The sequence below is a fragment of the Nicotiana tabacum genome, chromosome 2, assembly GCF_000715075.1.
Source record: "Nicotiana tabacum cultivar K326 chromosome 2, ASM71507v2, whole genome shotgun sequence".
Classification (NCBI taxonomy): domain Eukaryota; kingdom Viridiplantae; phylum Streptophyta; class Magnoliopsida; order Solanales; family Solanaceae; genus Nicotiana; species Nicotiana tabacum.
In genome coordinates this window covers 36,045,436-36,062,538 of record NC_134081.1, presented here as the reverse complement: position 1 = coordinate 36,062,538, position 17,103 = coordinate 36,045,436, and the positions used below count along the sequence as shown (strand labels likewise).

General features: G+C 40.0%; 1 long non-coding RNA gene across 1 annotated transcript; it reads right to left on the bottom strand.

The window, feature by feature from the left end:
- Nucleotides 1–282: 282 nt before the first annotated feature.
- Nucleotides 283–7,044, bottom strand: LOC142170619 (uncharacterized). Its single transcript, XR_012699879.1, has 2 exons — nucleotides 6,463–7,044; nucleotides 283–3,085 (listed from the first exon to the last, which is right to left on the bottom strand). It is a non-coding gene; the product is annotated as an uncharacterized LOC142170619 (long non-coding RNA).
- Nucleotides 7,045–17,103: the final 10,059 nt, after the last annotated feature.

Genomic DNA, 17,103 nt, shown 5'->3' with positions numbered 1-17,103 from the left:
GATGAGGCTCGTGGCACTCTGAGATGCTACTAGGGAATGTCGTACCCTATGTTAGCAATGAGAAATGTAACCAGTGGATGTAGTACCATATGTTGGTAGTAAGGTGAGGCTCTTGGCTCTCTAAGATTCTACTAGGGAATGTCGCACCCTATGTTGGCATGAGGCTCATGGCACTCTGAGATGCTACTAGGGAATGTCGTACCTTATGTTAGCAATAGGAAATGTAACCAGGGGATGTAGTACCCTGTGTTAGCAATAAGATGAGGCTCGAGGCACTCTGAGTGCTACTAGGGAATGTCGTACCCTATGTTTGCAGCAAGAAATGCAACCAGGGGATGTAGTACCCTGTGTTGGCAATAAGGTGAGACTCTTGGCACTCTGGGATGCTACTAGGGAATGTCGTACCCTATATAGGCTGAAAGTAATGCTTCCAGGGAATGTAGTACCCTGTGTTGGCAATAAGATAAGGCTCGTGGCACTCTGGGATGCTACTAGGGAATGTCGTACCCTATGTTGGCAATAAAATGAGGCTCGTGGCGCTCTGAGATGCTACTAGGGAATGTCGTACCCTATGTTGGCAGAAAGTAATGCAACCATGGGATGTAGTACCATATGTTGGCAATAAGATGAGGCTTGTGGCACTCTAGGATGCTACTAGGGAATGTTGTACCCTATTTTTGGCAGAAGTAATGCAACCAGGGGATGTAGTACCCTGTGTTGGCAATAAGGTGAGGCTCTTGGCACTCTGGGATGATACAAGGGAATTTTGTACCCTATGTTTGAAATAAGAAATGCAACTAGGGGATGTAGTACCTTGTGTTGGCAATAAGGTGAGGCTTTTGGCACTCTAGGATGCTACTAGGGAATGTCGTACCCTATTTTGACAAAAAGTAATGCAACCAGGGGATGTAGTACCATGTGTTGAAGATAGGGTATTGGTTCCCTAAAATGAAACTAAAAATAAAATGATTATATGTATATTGGAAGAAAATCAAGGATTTGAGAACTTCACTTGATGATGTTCATCTTTTCACAAACTGTTTCCTACAACTGTTTTGTTCCTGTTCTGAACAAAGAAAGAATTGTTAGTTTTAAAATGGAGGTCGGTTTGTGGCCTTGATTATTTTGATCTCTTGATCTCGGCTCATCTTCTTCTCAACTGCAACTGATTATTTCCTGAATACCAACTCCATTTCTGACCCTGGAGAACCTTTGGCATTTCCAAACTTTGCCATGACGGTTGGTCGTGTGGGACTTAGCCTTTTTCAACTTTATTTTGCCTTTGTGGGCATTTTGCTTTTGGCTTCTTTCAAAATTTTCCATTTCAAAGCATCGGCCAATCATGGCCAGTCGGGGTCGACTTGATGCCCTTGCCGAGGCTGGGCGCCTTTTGAAAATATCATCTCGCTTCAAACGAGAACCCTGTAAATCGATCTTGCCGTCTTTTCTTTGCCTTATTTTTTTAAACAAAGTTAGACCGAAAGGGATTAAAAGAAATATAAAACAATGGAATAGAGAATGAGTTTAAAATAAAAGGTGTCCCTTTCGGGGAACAGAAAGACGGACTTATCTGGGAGTACATGCGGACTTCAATGAACATGACATGCCTTTTGGACTGGATGCCTGATTTGTGTAAACTGTCCGACTCTCAGAAACTCATCACAACTTTTGACTTGAAACCAAAAAATCTTGCTCAGGACTGTGTTGATGCCATGGCTGCATGGATCCTCTTTTCGATCAACAATGCCCTTTGCAGGTTTTCACTAGCTGATCTCTCTCATTTCTCTTCTCGCCATCGCCTTATAGTGCCCTTTGCGGGTTTTTACTAACAAGACTCTCATTTTTATTTTCTCTACTTACCATCATCCTACAGTGCCCATGAGGGTTTTCACCAATAGGACTCTCTCATTTTATTTCTCTAATTTGGTTGCATCCGATCCTAGTAATCGTATCCTCCAACTCTTGAACATTCTCGCCAATTGATCGGAAGGATTTGAAAGGATTTGGGTAAAAAGAATTTGGATTGAATTACAACTTTGGAACCTTTCGAGCGAAATCATCGCCAAACCATTGTGACATCTGCCCCAGTTTTCACTTTTGGGGGAATGTGAATTTTTGTTTTGGTGTGACCGAACCCTAGATTGAGGCTGCCTACGTATCCTTTCGGAATCAGGTCGAACGTAGTTCAATTAACTTGAACTTGTTTTGATTTTTGTTTTGTTTTTCTTCTGTTTTGTTTTCTTTTGCTTCTTTTTTTTTCTTTTTTCTTTTTTTTCTTTCTCTTTTTTTATTTTTTTATTTTTTTATTATTTTTTCTTTTTTTTTGTTCTTTTCTTTTTTCTTTTATTTTCTCTTTCTCGTTACCTACAAGGTTCCAAAGAGGGTGGCCAAGAAAACGTATCTGGCTCAAAGGGTTAGCAAAGGGTTAATAGTATTTGGGTAGTGAGAATGAAAGCCTTCGTCATCCCAATCAGAGAGAATTAAAGCTGCGTAAAGGGTCAAACATAGTACCTTTTGACGGCGTCTGTATTGACATTTGTATCGGGAACATTTCCTTTGATGTCTCCCAAATACAGTATTCCCTTTTGGCAACACTCTTGTTACAATGTATGTACCTTTCAATTCAGGGCAAATTTTTCTTTAGCTTCCTCGTGATGCGGAAGAATACGCCTCAGAACGGGTTGCCCTACTTCAAATTTCTTGGGCCGCACTTTCTTGTTGTAGGTAGGGGCCATTCTTTGTTGGTACAACTACCTATGGCAAACTGCAGTCAATCGCTTTTCATCAACCAAAGTCATTTTCTTCAATCAGGTCTTGACTCAATCTTCATCCTCGAACTCGGTTTCAACAATGATCCGAAGAGAAGGAATTTCAACTTCTACTGATATCATGGCTACAGTGCCATAAACCAATCAAGTAAGGGCGGTTTTCATTTGGACTTGGTTTAAGCCTGTTGTCCCTTCTTTGTTTATTTTCTTACAAGCCTTATCTTCGGCACATTCTACTTCTTGATTCATTATTTCAAGGTCTGACATCATTTTAGGATCTGGGCATGAAGTCCGCAAGCATGTCATGTTATTAAAATCTGCATTAACAAAACTAAAAAGAGAATAAGAAAGGTGACAAGATTAATAAAAGAGACATTCATGGATGATGAAACATTGATTTCATTTATTTGAATTTTATATGTAAAAAAAATAGAAGGGTCTACATCAGAAAGTAAGACAGTAAAGTAAAAGAATTCGGATTACACCCTGAAATAACCCGAAATACAGAAAAGATAGCAAGACCGGCTACCGAGATTCCCGTCTGATAGGGAAAGTTTCAGGTTTGGCGCCCATTTTTAGGTTTCTTTTCTATTGCGGCAATGGCTACAATGGCTACAATGGCTTTCAGAGCTGGATCAAATTCTTCAATTGCACTTTTGAGGGTCCAACAGTCCTCTGTATCATGTCCCACTGCTAGAGAGTGGTATTCACATCTAGCATCAGTTTGGTGCGAGGGGGACTCGGGATTTGGCCGGTTCGGGGCCACTGGCTGCAGCAGACCTAGCCCGATTAGCTTTTGAAACAAACTTGAATATGATTCACCAATAGGGTGAACTGATTCCTTCTGAGGAGCTCTCTTGGGCGAAGATTGTATTGGGGAATATTTGGTTGGGGATTATATAGAGCTTGGTAGGGATGGGCATTTCTTGGAGGTAGAGCTCGGTTTTGTGTATAATGTTGTGGTTGCGTGTAAGGTTGCGCGTTCATCACCACATAGAGAGGAAGTGCCACGACATAAACAACATCTTGATGGGGATAATATTGTTGTGGGACCTTAGGAAGCATATATGATTGGTTGAATGACCTGCGGGCCCCCCTCGAGCTCAAAGCCATCATGGCTCCCTCTTCCCTTCTGTTTCTGTTCATTAAACTGCCCGAACCATTATGAACGGTCTGTGATGTGGCCTTAAAGGCAGCATGACTCAAAATTTGGCCCGTTTTTAAACCATTTTCGACCATTTCCCCAATTTTGATAGCCTCGCCGAACGGATTACCCATAACGGACATCATGTTCTGGAAGTAGTCCACTTCTTTGGCCTGTAGGAAGACCGTAATCATTTCTGCTTCATCCATTGGAGGCTTTACCCTGGTGGCTTGCTTGCGCCATTTGACAGCATTCACGGAAACTTTCCGCAGTTTTCTTTTTCAAATTGGACAAAGAGTTCTCTTTTAGTATTTTTTTCACTCTTGCTTTTTTTGTTGTTGTTGTTTTTCGCTCTTTGTTTTTCTTTGTTATTTTTGTCCCTCCATTCTTTCTTTTTCTTTCTTCTCTCTTTTTTTTTCACTCAGTTTATTTGATGGCAATGATCGAATCCGATGGGGATTACCTACGTATCATGACGCCGCATGAATCAGATCTTGCGTAGTTCGGTAAGATCAAAATAAAGTAAATAAACTAACTCTTTTTTTGTGGGAATTTTCTAAAGAAAGACTTCTAAAGAAGAAATAAAATAAATCCTTTTTTACATTGGGGGCCGGACCCGATGAAGGTTGCCTACGTATCTCACATCCAGTGAGAATCAGACCCGCATAGTTCGTAAGTGTTTCAGGAATAGGATGACACTTTTTTGAAAAATTCAGGCTTATCTTTTTTAGGGTAAATACTGAGATTTTCGAAAACTGGGTAAATTTTCTCTCTCATATTTTTTTCCTTCTGGTTTCCTTCAATATTTTTATATTTTTATTTTATTTTCAGAAACCGGTCAACATGCACAAACCAAGTCAAACATAATGCACAAGTAGCACATAAGATGCATCAGATTGGTCATGTAATTCTCAGGTACACCTATCCTAGACGGACCCAAACCTTGTGTTGAGTCCCTAAAGTCAAATGCACATGATGCAAACAAAAGTTCCTACTAGGTATCCGACATGAGGCTATGTTATTCTAGGTTTAAATCCTAGGGGGAGTGTTTTAGACCTGGCTTACCCAAGCAGAGAACTCGAGCCGAGGTGGGGGCAACGTACCGAGAGCAAGAAAGTCTACCCGGCCTAGTTACTAACCCGACCTCGTTCTAATTGGTATGACTTCTAACAGAAAATTGGGCCACGCGCACATGTGCATCATAAATTCAGAAGACTCAGAAGGCAGGCGTAAGAAGACAGTTTAATACAATTCAAATAATATCAAAGCGATAAATAAGCGACAATTAGCACATTAGGCCCAAAAATACAGTAATAACATCAAATCAATATAGCCAAGTATAGATCATCTTATAAGCTCAAATTCTGAACCCCGAACCAGAAGTTCTGAGTTCTTTTCCCCAGCAGAGTCGCCAGAGCTGTCACAGCTCCTTTTTTCCGAGGGGGATAGGGAGTTTTTTCAATTAAAGTGACATTAATCAAAATGGGATTATTTATTCAATTTTCAGAGTCGCCACTTGGGATGATTTATGGTGTCCCAAGACACCGGTTTATTTTAAAATCCCAAATCGAGAAAATTTGACTTTGTTTTAAAGTCTGCGAAAATTAGAAGACCGAGTAAGGAATTCTGTTAGCCCCGGAGAAAGTATTAGGCATTCCCGAATTCCGTGATTTCAACACGGTAGCTATTAATCATACCTGGCTTAATTAAATTATTTAATTATGCATTTTTAGAACCTTTGTGTATTTTACCTTTTACCGCTTTTAATTACTTGATTATGGCGTGATTATAAAATTATCTTGAAACGGGTCACGCGTACGTGTACTCGTTCTGTTTGGTGTGTCAAGATCATGTCACGCGTACGTGTATACAATCAATAACACTTTATTAATTAAGATTGTTCGGCCAAAGTCGCGCGAACGCGTACCTTGATTTATTTTTGGGATCGCAATTATGTCACGTGGACGTGTATGCAATCACGATAATAAATTAAACGCACCTAAAGCATCTACCATGTCCATGAGTTATTTATTTTCTATATTTTGAGATTATTGTGAGGCCAAGAGTATATGGATATTGAATTATTGTGAAAGAAATGATGTACTCTAGTCTTAGGAGTAGAACTAAGAATTTTAATGTCACTTTATCAAAATTGCCACTCAAAATTACGGCTAAGGTCTACTAATGTTTCTATTTTTATTAATAAATAGTGGATATATTTTTTGAACTTAACTCTTTGCATATAGACTAGAATTCAAGAAAAACAAACGGTCAAAAATAACCTAAGCAGTAACTATTCCATTTAAATAAGAGAACAAATAGCTACCGTGAATAATAAAGCATTTCATCAAACAATGATCATGTAAAATAAAGGAAAATAAACTGTCACATAGCCTACATCATTAGAGTCCATAAGATCAATTTATCCAAACAAAACACCCACGAGCTAAGTTCCAAACAAAGTGAATTTACCAAACTTATTTAAATATGCTAGAGAAAAAGCTGAAGCATGATCCTTATTATTGAATAAAAAAAGTAAGAGAACTGAACCTTCAGGTGAGCTTAAGGACATTTCCTTTGGTATTGGGTTACAGGACTTTCAACATCGACTCGTCGTCCAAACAAAAAGATTACAACTTGACTCGCCAGAAACTCGACCTCGACATCCTCAAACTCGAACAACAATACCTCGTCAGTGATTGGTTTTTGGACTGGTTTTAGGTTTGGAGGGCTCGTTTTGATGGCTGTTTGTATAGTGTTTGGGTGATTTTGAAGAAAGAGCTTCACGTTAATGGTGGAAATGAGAGGGGAAGAAGATGAGCATGCCTCCATAAAATGATGGCTGCTGCGCTGCTTTTTTTCCTTCCCTTTTTTGTTTCCAGATTCGTTCTCCTCCTTAAAATATTGGACCCCCTTTTAAATACTAAAAGTGAAATATTTTATATAGTGCAGTGTGTGAGTCGTGGAGGGAAAGTGTAACTTGTGCACTGTGTGTGCATTGTGTCGTATGTGTTTATGCGCAATGTGAGTGAGACGTGAGGGGTTGAGGGGAAAGGACGTGATGTAACTAAGATTAAGAGAAAAACATTTGTATTACTTATTTTGTTACCTTTTTTTTTCGTGAGTTGCTTCTTTTTTTTTTTTTAAAACACTTTTACTTATTTTTTTTCTTTCTAAATGAACAAAAGAGAAAGTAAAATGTATAGCTAAGAATATTAGTCAGCTATTTTTAGACTTAAATATTATATACAAAAGAAAACTAAATATTTACGCTGTAGTTTAAATTATACTAAGAAATAAATACTATAGCTTACATTTAAAATTAGAAGAAACCAAATATATATTTTATTCTTCTATTCAAAAATAGGAACAAAAGTTATACTCTAAGAATGTGAATATTTTTTGTAGTTTTTAATTTTCTTAAATAAAACTTATTAAGAGTAAGATAAAAGTTTACAATATCAAAATTATACCTAAAAGAAATATTTACACTAAAATAGTATCGAATTTGGGTGCGGTAAAAAATTAGGTGTTCACAATCGTAAGTTTCTTTCTCCGATTTGAAATCACATTTCTCTTATGTAGTAAAATTGGTTTATAATAAATGGTTGAATAATAGCATGACACGCGGAATCAAAAACAGGTAAAAAGCAAGTCAAGTAACAACTAATACCGGGAACAACAACTGCAATCGACATTGGGTAAGTCCCGAAGGGAGCATGTTCAACGGGAACAAATCGAGTATTTGTCATTGGATAGCATTTATTGAGAGAATATTCTCTAACATTAATGAGTAAACGTTATAGAGAATATTTGTATTCATGGCTTGCCGTTACATATTTATTAATGACTCATTTATTATCATTTAAGTGGAGCTTGATCATAGGATTTTGTTTTCCTAGGTATAACTATAAATAGCAGGCTCAGCAGCCATTGTAACATTCGAAATTCTGGGAGAAACACATGCTATATTTTACTTTCGCTCTCAATTAAACAACTTTATTTTCTATTTGTCAATGCTTTTATTTTTTCCTCGGAGATATTTCACTCGGATCCAAGCTTGTCATCTTCTTCAATTTCTATTGCTAAGTCTCATTTTTATCTTATTTCTTTATCGTTTTTGGATCAAATCAGTTTGCTTGTCTATAAACCACATAACAAATTTAACTATACCATTTTGTGGGTAAACAGTTTGGCGCCCACCGTGGGGCTTAGACAGTTGCATAATTGCTTTGATCGTTACATTTGTTATTAACTTGTTTGATTTTCCCTAGCAAACTATCAGAAATGGCAGCTTATGATGTCAACATCATACACAATGGTGAGGGACATGAAGATTTGCCTCAACATGAAGATTCAATGAGCGACACCCGTAACGAAGGGGACGAAGCAACCCCGGTTCGTGAATGGAAATATCTCTGACATGTGAGGGAGCCAACTCCCGATGACGCGGAGGAAGATCATGTCGTGGAAACGGAGAAAATCTTAAGAGAACAACAGAAGGCAATCATGAGTCATCTCTCAAGGCAGGACCAGCTAATAACGGAGTTAAAACAAACATTGTCAGGTGCTTCCAATAATGCAAACAGAAGGGCCCCGGTTCCTCATAGCGCTCCTGCAAATCAAACGGCTCAAAGAGTCGATAATAACACCCCAAGGAAAGAGGTCGGTTTCGATGGTGCCGAAGGGACCAATACCGGATCTGGGAATGACAACGGGAATGACCCCTTCAAAACCGAGCTCATGAGGTTCATGAGGGAAATGAACAAACAGATGGATCAAAATGCGAAGGGGTTTCACACCCGAATGGATCAGATTTCGGGCGCACCACCAGCTTTGAAAGGCTTAGATTCAAAAAAATACACGCAATTGCCATTTAAGCCGAGCGCAGTGCCATAGTTAATTCTGAAGAGGTTCAAGATGCCGGACATACCAAAATACGATGGGACTTCGGTTCCTCAGGAGCACATCACAACCTACACCACGGCTATGAAAGGGAACGATTTGGCTTAATATGAGATCGAATCGGTCTTACTGAAGAAGTTTGGTGAAACCCTCACAAAGGGGGCTCTGACATGGTATTCACTCTTACCCGAATATTCAATTGGCTCTTTTGAAATGCTTGCAGATTCATTTATCAAGGCCCATGTCGGGGCAAGAAAGGTCCAAGCTAGAAAGGTAGACATATTCAGGATTGCGTAAGGTGAGTCCAAATTGTTGTGAGAATTTATGATCCGGTCCTAAAAAGAGAGGATTCTACTTCCGACTGTACCAAATGAGTGGGTAGCGGAGGCATTCACAAAGGGTTTGAATCCGCGAAGCTCCGACGCCTCCCGAAATTTGAACAAAATCTTGCTCGAATTCCAAGCAACCACATGGGTGGATGTCCATAACTGTTACGAGTCAAAAATAACAATAGAAGAGGATCAGCTTGGGTTCTTGACGTCAACCAAGGGACGGTACCGAGACAAAAACCAAGACAAGTTTTAAAGTGACTTCGATGTGGATTAGGGGACTTTTAAATGTCATTTTTTTGCCGCATGAAATAACCGAGGGACACAGCAAAAAAGGGTTTTGGTCCTGGGACAGGTTCATTCCCAATAGAAGAACCGACCGTGGCCGGAACAACATGCCATTACAAGAAAAAAAGGTACCGAGGGCCTGGGATTCCACATATCCCAGGTTACCAGATTATAACTTCAACATCAGCATAGTGGAGTTGGTGTCGGCAATGAGGAATATCAAAGAAGCGTAATTACCGAAGCCAATCAGATCTGATCCTATCTAGAGGGATCCCAACGTATGGTGTGAATATCATTGGACTCATAACCATAGAACTGGGGACTGTCAGCATTTACAAGAAAAGGTGGCGACATTGTTAAAGAATGGCCATCTCAGGGAATATTTAAGAGATCGATCCAAAAACAATTACGGCCAAGCCGGGACAATGCAGAGCCTTCAAAGGTGGCAGAAGACTCTCCTCGGCTGACTATCAACATGATTTTTGGAGGGAAAGAAATCAATGGTGTAACCTTTTGGGCGGCCAAGAAAATGAAGATATCAGTGACTCACAACAAGAGACTCCGGGAAGTCGCGGAAGATGACATCACCTTCACGGAGGAAGACACTGACGGATTCCTTCCACATAATGACGCTCTGGTAATCTCTTAATGTTTTAGATTTTAAAATTAAGCATGTTTTGGTTCATCCAATGTGGAGTGTTGGAGCAAGAAAAGCTGACCAGAAGCATCATACCGGCGACAAAACTCTTAGCTGTGTTCAACTTGACAAGTGTGACAACCCGAGGTGAGATCCTGCTGCCCACGAACGCTGAGGGGGTAACCAAAACCACCTTATTCGAAGTGGTAGATGGCGACATGGGCTACACTGTAATCCTCGGGAGGTCGTGGATATACAAGATGAAGGTACCCTCAATATATCATCAACTACTGAAATTTCCAACCCCAGAAGGAATCAAACATAAAAGAGGAGACCAAACAGATAAGGCGTGCCCTAAAGACTCGTTTGCCAAACTTGATCAAATGATTGATGCTACGACCGAGCACGAGTAGATGAGTTTCCTTGATGCTTATTCCGGGTACAATCAAATCAAAATGAACCCGTAGGATCAGGAAAAAACTTCTTTCATAATGAATTTTGGCACATACTGTTACAATGTGATACCATTTGGGCTTAGAACGCCAGAGCCACTTATCAAAGGCTCGTTAACAAAATGTTTGAGAAACAAATAGGCAAAACAATGAAAGTATATATCGATGACATTTTAGTCAAGTCTTTGAATGCAGGAGATCACTTGAAACACCTCCAAGAGACCATTGACATTATGAGGAAATACAACATGAAGCTTAACCCAGAAAAATGCGCGTTCGGGGTTGGTTCCGGTAAGTTCTTGGGATTCTTGGTCTCGCAAAGAGGGATCGAGGTGATTCCCAATAAAATCAAAGCAATCGAAGACATTCCGGACCAGCTAATGAGCGTAAAAGAGGTACAAAGGTTAACCAGAAGGTTGGCCGCTTTAAGCAAGTTCATCTCAAGATCCTCGAAAAAATGTCATCACTTCTTCTCACTTCTGAAAAAGAAGAACAATTTCAAGTGGACTCCCCAATGCCATCAGGAACTGAAGGATTTAAAAAATGTACCTATCCAGCCCACCGTTACTATCAAAATCAAGGGAAGGCAAACAATTGCTGATATATCTAGCGGTCTCGGAAGTAGCTAAGTGTTGTTTTGGTCCGAGAAGAAGAAGGTACAAACTGGCCTGGGGACTTGGCTCCAAGGTCATCGAGATCAAATGTGATTCTCAGCTGGTAGTAAACCAAGTGTACAGTATTTTTGACACAAATGAAGACGCATGCGACAATATGTGAATAAGGTTCAAGCATTGCTTGCACGATTCAGGGAATGGTCGATCATACATATTCCGAGAGAAGAAAATGTGGAAGCAGACGCATTGGCTAATTTGGGGTCATCAACGAAGATGAAAAGGATCTGACTCTGGTACAGTAGTCCAACTTCTACACTCGATGTTGCACGTGGACGGTTACTGCGAGGTCAACTCAACCAACTTAGTCTGGGACTGGAGGAATGAGTTCGTCGAATATCTTTGCCATGGCAAATTACCCGAAGACCCGAAGGCATCCCGGACACTACGAACCATAGCAACCCGCTACTGCCTCATGGATGGGCAATTATATAGAAGATAATACCAAGGACCATTGGCTCGATGCTTGGGAGCCTCAAAGGAGGACTATGTGATGAGAGAAGTCCATGAAGGTATTTACAGGAACCACTCTGATGTAGATTCATTAGTTCTAAAGCTTGTTAGGGCAGGTTACTATTGGCCTCGAATGGAGCAGGACACAAATGCATTCGTACAGAAATGCGACAAATGTCAACGCCATGCGCAACTGGTACATCAACCAGTAGAACTCTTGCACTCGATGTTGTCCCCGTGGCCATTCATGAAATGGAGAATGGACATAGTCGGTCCTCTACCACCAGGCCATGAAAAGGTAATATTTCTATTAGATTTAACTGGCCACTTCTCTAAATGGGTTGAAACATGTCCTTACCAAAAGATCGGTGAACGAGAAATGATGGACTTCATATGGGACTACATAATCTGCCAATTCGGAATTCAGAAGGAAATTGCTTATGACAACAGGCCACAGTTCGTAGGCTCAAAAGTCACAAAAGTTTTGGAAGATTTGAAAATCAAGAGAATTACATCTTCTCCATACCATCCAAGTGCTAACGGACAGGTGGAATCAACAAATAAGGTGATTATCTAGAACCATAAAAAGAAACTAGAAGCTGCTAAAGGCAAATGACCCGGAGAGCTACCGGGTGTACCAGGGCATATCGGACAACAGCGAAGTCAAGCACGGGAGAAACACCTTTCTCTCTTGTATACAGTGCAGAAGCTCTGATACCGATGGAAGTAGGGGAACCAACTCTAAGGTTTTCCCGATCAAACCAAGAAGTAAACAATGAAGCGTTGTTAGTGAGGATAGACTTGCTAGACGAACACAGGGACTTGGCGTACGTGAGGATAATGGACCAAAAATAAAGGATGGAGAAATATTATAATCGGAGGGCCAACCTCCGCTACTTCAAAGTAGGAGACGTAGTTTTGAGAAAGGTGACTCAGAGCACTCAGAAAATCAATGCCGGGAAGCTGGGTCCAATATGGGAAGGTCCTTACCAGGTTTCAGCTGTTACCGATAAAGGATCGTACGAATTGGAGAATCAAGATGGAGTCAAGTTGCCCAATAATTGGAACATGACTGACCTCAAAAGGTACTATTGTTGATGGATCTTATCAATACTGAAAGTATGTGCTGCACTCTTTTTCCCTTCGACCAGTTTTAGTCCTAATCGGGTTTTTCTGGCAAGGTTTATAACGAGGAAACAACAGAAAGCATACTACAAAAGGAGCATCATCGATAAGAATAAGGCTTTTAAATGACAAGGCATTGAAATCTTCGCATCAATGATAAATCGCTATGGGATGGTTAAATAATCTTTGGCTCGATGGCAAGCCGCTGATGGAAAACAAAGCTTGCTATCGAACCAAAGACTATTTAACCATTCACAAGTGTTTCAACTAACAAAGCAAGACTTCAAGTGTTCCAATTCGCATATTTCACATTCGAACACTGGGGGGGATAGTGTAAGATACGTCAACGATGAATGCCAAAAGAATTAGGGACTGCTAGAACCGAGAATAATAATGTCTCATCAGGGCAAGGGACTACATGACCAGCCTCGTAGAAATAAGTTATACAAGTTAGCCACATGTATTGGCAGTTTTTACTTTAGCAGATGAATGCTCGTGTACTTTTAAAGATAGAAGGAATAAAATAAAGTTCTTTTATTTTTATCTTATTTCTTGTCTAAATGATTAGAGGATTTTATCATTTGAAAGTTAACAAAAACTTCAAATGCTTGTATCAGAATGAACAGAAGACGTCATCTTCAAGAGCACCGTAAACATAAGAGGGCCCTCTCTTATGAAACCCTCATAGTAAAGGGTTGATTCCTGAAGAATTTGTGCCCGAAATCAAAAGCTATCGGATGAAAGCATACCCAAAGTTTTAACTAATTCGACCCTAAAGGAATGTATTTTGCATAACACTTAAGCAAAAATATTCTTTATTCATCAAAGTGGCAAACTCGGTAAAAACTTTGACATGATTACAAAGTACAAAAAGAAGAGAAAAAAGAAACTAAGCATCATTGCCGTCGGAGCCCGAAGGGAGGGACGAATCTGCGTCTCCCCCGGTGGGGGAAGGTGGATCAGCCTACGGTTCTTGGCCTTCATCCTCATCTTCTTCAATCTCCCTTTCGGTTCCCGAGTACTCAGAACCGGTACTCATGGAGTCAGTTGCAGCGGTCTAAGGGGGACAGCGTTATCGAGCAGACAACTCCAGTTCTCGGACCTGGGCAATGCAATCATCTATATTAGCAATGCCCACTTTGGCCTCTTCCAAGGTCCTTCTCCTCATATGGTATATTGGATAAGTCTTCTCAAATACGAGGGAATCCTCTTGGTCCTAGAGCTTTTACTGAAACTTTTCAATTTTTCCTGGAGGCCGCCCCTCTCGGATATTAGGGCACCGAGGCGAGCATCGAGCTCAACATTCGTAGACGAATGGAGCCGGTTTTGGTCCATCGACCTCTTTAGCCTCTCCTCCAGTCGGTCCCTCTTCTCCTCGGCAACATTGGCTTCCTCGGTTTTGGAGGTCATCTCTGCCTTCAGGTTATTTATTTTATCCTCCGAGGCTGACTCGCACTCAGCAATAGTAAGCATAGCATCATGTAACTCGGCCTACTTAGCCTTGGCCTCTTGAATCTTTTCATGCAATTGACCAGCTTCTTGACTATTGGCCATTTTCTCTTGCTCACTCTGCTGCAACCGAGCCTATGCCACAATATCATAAAACCAACAATACCCAAAGTTTCATCAAGATATAAGCTTACAGCTTAACAACAATGTGCATAAAGACATGACAATGACATAAAAGTGCGGATGAGTGTTCAACAATAAAGCATGACTATGGGTAAATCAAATTTAGTGATCATGATCTTTTAGTCACAAAAGGATTAAGCATGTTTCATATAGAGAACAGCCCCAAATGCGTATTAATAGCCTAAGGCCTAATTCGGTCATAAACCACACATACGCCCGTGTACACGTTCGTCAGCCCATGTATGCGTCGCCTTTCACATAACACAAATAGACAATTAAGGCCAAATCCTAAGGGTATTACCCCACACAAGGTTAGGCAAGATACTTATCTCAACAAGCCAATTCAATATTGCAAAAATGCTCTTCCTTTAAAATTCACCTCTCTCTGACTCAATAACATCAAACAATGCTAAAAAATCAATTCCAAACAACAAAGGCCCAATCTTTACCCAATTACCGAAAAGTCAACAAAAGTCAACCCCTGGCTCGCCCGGTCAAAAACCGAGTCGAGGGGTATATCTCGACTACCCATAACCCACGAATCCAAATATATGATTAGTTTTCAAACCCGAGTCCAAATCGACTCTCAAATCTCAAATTTGTATTTTTCAATATATAGTATAAAATCCCCAAAATTTCTTTTCAAATTCCATGATTTTTATGTTAAAATCCATAAGAAATCAAGTTATAATATCAAAACTAAGTTAAAATCACTTACCCAATAGCTATGTGTGAAAATCCACTTCAAAAATCGCCTCCCACTAAGTCTAGGGCTTAAAATTTGATAAAATGTGACTAAGTCCCGAAATAACCAGCTATAAACGAGCTACATATGTCGCATTTGTGACTAGAGGTTCGAAAATGCGACCTCCACAAATGCGAAGACTGCCCAACCCAGAGAATGTCGCAATTGCGATCAGGAACTTCACAAATGCGAAGTTTCACTACTCCCATCCCCCATCGCAAATGCGATGAAGACTTCACAAAAGCAAAGTCCCAGCTGCCTACTCAACTATCGCAAATGCGACCAACTCCTGGCATTTGTGAGGTCCCCCCAGGAAGCCCCCACTTCGCAAATGCGATAAGGCCACCGCAAGTGCGAGCAGACCTTCGCAAATGCGAGGTGTGCAGCACCAGAAAACTGAAACAAGCCCGTAGCACTCCGAAACTCACCCGAGCCCCTGAGGATCCAACCAAATATCCACACAAATATATAAACCTCATATGAACTCGCTCACCAGCTCAAAACACCAAAATAATGCATAAAACCAATCAAACACCAAAATGCATCATGCAAACTATAAAACTCAAGAACTTCTAAAATCACAACCAAGCGTCCAATTTTTACCAAACCAACTCAGAATTATACCAAACTTTAGACACAAGTTCCAAGTGATAAAACGAACCTATTCCAACTCCCAAAACCAAAATCTGTATCTGATAGCTACAAAGTCAACCTATGGTCAAACTTGTAAAATTTCTAAACCTTTAAATTGCCAACCTTCGGTAAGAAGAGCCAAATTGTCTTAGGAATCTCCGAATTCAATTTCGGGCAGACGCTTAAGTCTAAGATCACCATACACAAACTTATTGGAACCATCAAAATACCATTTCGGGGTCATTTTTACAAAAGTCAAACCTTGGTCAACCCTCACAACTTAAGCTTCCATACTAGGAACTAAGTGTTCCAATTCAATCGGAAACCTCCCTGAAATAAAACTAACCAACCATGCAAGTCAAATAATAACAAATACACATACGAGAACTTCAAAAGGAAAAATAGGGCTCAAATACACAAAACGACCGGCCGGGTCGTTACACTCTGGCCAAAAGATTAATGATGAAAAGAGCTATTTTCTATTGTCTCCTTTTTTTTGCATCTTAGATCATCAAAATTAAAGCAATTACTAGTTAAAAATACGAAAAAATTCATATTAAATACTTAGGATGTCCACTATATGTAAGGAGGAAGAAGATCTCTACATTCAATGATCTGGTCACCAAAATCATTAGAAGGATAACAGGTTGGCATGGTAAGTTATTATCTGTGGGGGGAGAGCCATATTGATCATGCATATCTTGTAGTCTCAATCTTTGAATTTTCTAGCTGTTATGGAACCTCTTAAGACTACTTTCAAGCAGACTGAGAGACAACTTGCCAGCTTTTTGTGGATCAAAAATATCATTGGAGTTCATGGGCTTATATGTGCTTCCCAACATTGTAAGTTGGCCCATGCTTGAGATAAATGGAGGATATTAGCAATGATTTGGCTATTAAAAAGTGGTAGAGATTTAGTGATTGTCATAGTTTGTGGGCTGATTTTCTTAAAGCTAAATATTGCAGATTAGCTCACCATATTGATAAGAAATGGAGGACTAGACAGTCACATGGCTGGAAAAAGTTTGTTCCGGCTAAAGGGAAAGTAGAGGAGGTGAGGATCTTTCTATCTAGAAATAAAGTGGACCTATTTGGATATATAGGGATAAGAGTTAAGAAGAACATATCTAAGAGAACTATTCAGAAAATAGCAAAGGAATGGAATGTATGCTTCAACTACCCTAGTGCTCAAAATGGTAGGATTTGGGTTCTATGGAAAGGCCACCCAAATGTGCAGGTTCTAAATATCAAGGAGCAATTTATTCATTGCCTAGTAGAGGATAACCAATTCTATACTTGTCCTACAATGGTGTATGCAAAT